Source organism: Peromyscus californicus, unplaced genomic scaffold (assembly GCF_007827085.1).
Source record: "Peromyscus californicus insignis strain IS unplaced genomic scaffold, ASM782708v3 Scaffold_10__1_contigs__length_136768540, whole genome shotgun sequence".
In the NCBI taxonomy this organism is placed as follows: domain Eukaryota; kingdom Metazoa; phylum Chordata; class Mammalia; order Rodentia; family Cricetidae; genus Peromyscus; species Peromyscus californicus.
In genome coordinates, this window is record NW_026294391.1 from 22,184,371 (window position 1) to 22,187,105 (window position 2,735).

At 37.8% G+C, this 2,735-nt stretch overlaps 1 pseudogene; it reads left to right on the top strand.

Moving 5' to 3' along the window:
• Positions 1-1,855: 1,855 nt before the first annotated feature.
• Positions 1,856-1,969, top strand: LOC128117983 (uncharacterized; annotated as a pseudogene).
• Positions 1,970-2,735: the final 766 nt, after the last annotated feature.

The window sequence follows — 2,735 nt, forward strand, 5'->3', positions numbered from 1 at the left end:
ACATTATTTTTCACAGTTATAGCATACCTTATACCACTTTTTTTTTCCTGTAGTTTTCATATTTGGCCACATAGGATCATAATAATCTATGGAGTTAAAGTGCTGGATTTTCCTTATTTACACCTTCTAAGTGTGTGAATATCTCCTGCCTTTTATTTTGATATAAATTTGATTGTTTCCAGAGACAAACTAACAGAAATAAAACTTAGGCTTTGAGTTTCTTCCATTTCTTTTTCTATATTCATCTGAAGGAAGAATGTCCAGAATTTTACTTGATATATGACATAAGGCGGGAATGTCCTTTTCTTAAACCTACTTTGTTTCTCAACAACATATGTTAAGTGACCTTTCCTCCTCTTTCCTGTTTCTTTCCTTATTAAATATTCAGTTTTGTACTGAAACAAACTCATTTTCCCAGCTACCAGTTCTCTTCCATTAATCGATTTTTGTCTGTTCTTGAGCCACTAAGTAGTTTTTGAATTTCTGCAATTATATATATGTGTGTGTGTGTGTGTGTGTGTGTGTGTGTGTGTGTGTGTTCTAGTCTTTTCTCTAATTATATCTTTGTTAAAATTTTAATATTGATACTTCTCATCTGCATGTTAAAAATGCTCCTTCCAGCTCCCAGAAAAATTCCATTGAGAGTGTCCTGACAAATACTTGGAAAACCCCTTAGCTTGGCACAGGAAAGCCCTCAATCATGTGATTCTATTTTTCCTACTCCTTTTTTTTTTAATAACCCTTACTATAGCTTTTGGGTATATTTTTGCTGCCTTCCTTATGAACTATATTCTGGTGGGTTTTTTTGTTTGTTTGTTTGTTTGTTTTTTTGAGACAGGGTTTCTCTGTGTAGTTTTGCGCCTTTCCTGGAACTCACTTGGTAGCCCAGACTGACCTCAAACTCACAGAGATCCGCCTGCCTCTGCCCCCTGAATGCTGGGATTAAAGTTGTGTGCCACAATCGCCCAGCCTATATTCTGTTTTTTAATAAATATTTTTCTTAATTCTTTGATCCATAATTCTTAATTCATGCAATATATTTTGATTGTATTCATCCCCAACTCTTCCTTTTAACTCCTCCCAGATCTCCCTACCCCCCAACTTTGTTGTAACTATCAACTCTACTTTGGGTATGGGCAGCCACTGGTGAGTGGTCAACCTATCACTCACTGCCACTGTTTTATGAGTTTTCCTCATTCCTTTCTCAGCCCAGACCACACCAGTACAATGATTTGTCTTTCAGGCTTTTTCGAATGAAGTCCAGCTGTTTTTCACTAGCCATGTGGCCTTGAATTCATCATTTACCCTTCCTGAGGGCCACTTTCATCCTTAAGTTGAAGTCAGCTGTAACTCCCTTGCAAGGTTGTCATCTGGATGACAGTTACTTTAAAGGAAGAATCTAGCAAGATCACTTACACTTAGTAGAAAAAACAATGAATGGTCTTCATTACTGTGCTATCCTACCCCCATTAAGCCATAAACTCTTTAAAAGTAAGACCATGTTATTCTTAATATATGTCCTATTAAGCATAGGGCATAACAATGCTTAAGGCTGGATACAGTGACATTATACTCATTTTAATATGGTGTCTTTTATTTATTCTTTGAGAGTTTCATACATGTATATGATGTATTTTCACCATATTCAGTCCACTCTCACCCCCTCCAGCTTCTCCCGGGTTCTCCCCCAACACATCTCCCTCCTAATTTCATGTCCTCTTTTTTTTCCTTTTCTCTCTTTTTTAAAATAACCAACTGAGTCCAATTAGTGCTGCCCACATGTGGTTGAGTGTAGGGCATCTGCTGGAGCATGGTCAACCTATTAAATGACTACATCCTTAGACAAAACTGACTCATGCTCGAATCATCAGCACATATAATAAAAATTGTAGTGATCCAGAGAAGATTAGCATGGCATGGACCCTGTGCAAGGATGACATGCAATATTTATTTAAAATTGACTCTCTCTCCCTTAGCGTCCATCAACTGTGAACAGCTCCTCAGCTTGGAGGGGGGGGCTCATATCATACTCATTTGAAGTAAAGAAATGAGGAAATAAAAACATCACATTTTCAAGCTGTAGAAACACAGAAATTAAATGGTGGAGCCAGGACTTTGATACCAATTTCCTTGCCTCCACCTTATGGCCCAGGAGTAAAATCTCCAATGCTTTATACACTGTCTCCGCTCTCACTTTCCTATTCATGCCTGGCCCCTCATTCCATAAGAACATACAGCCTCCTCCCAAGAACACCCTCACCCCTCTTTCAAACTGCAGATGATTATTTGACCCAAGTTTCAGACAGGCCAGAGAATCAGGAGTCAATATCCCTAGAAATACCCTTGACAATGATGGGTGAGTGTCAGTGACTAAATGCCTTCTCACCTGGTAAGGGGAACCTAGAGCTTTGAACAGTGATAATGGATGAATGGGGTCAAGATCTCTATCCATCTGGGATGTGATATGTGGAGAATTCCAGAGATGGTATTTAAAAACTTCTGACAATTGAATGGAATGATTTAGTGTCTTTTGATCTAATAATTTTAAGATTTCTATTTTATATGTCCTTTGGTCAACTGGCATATAAAACGTATACATTTATGGGGTACCAGGTAATGTGCTGATATACGCACTATGTAATGTTCATCTCATGGTAGGCATATCTACCTCTTAGAGCATCCATGCTTTCTTTATAATAAAAATACTCAAAATCTTTTCTTCTAGCTTTTTGAAG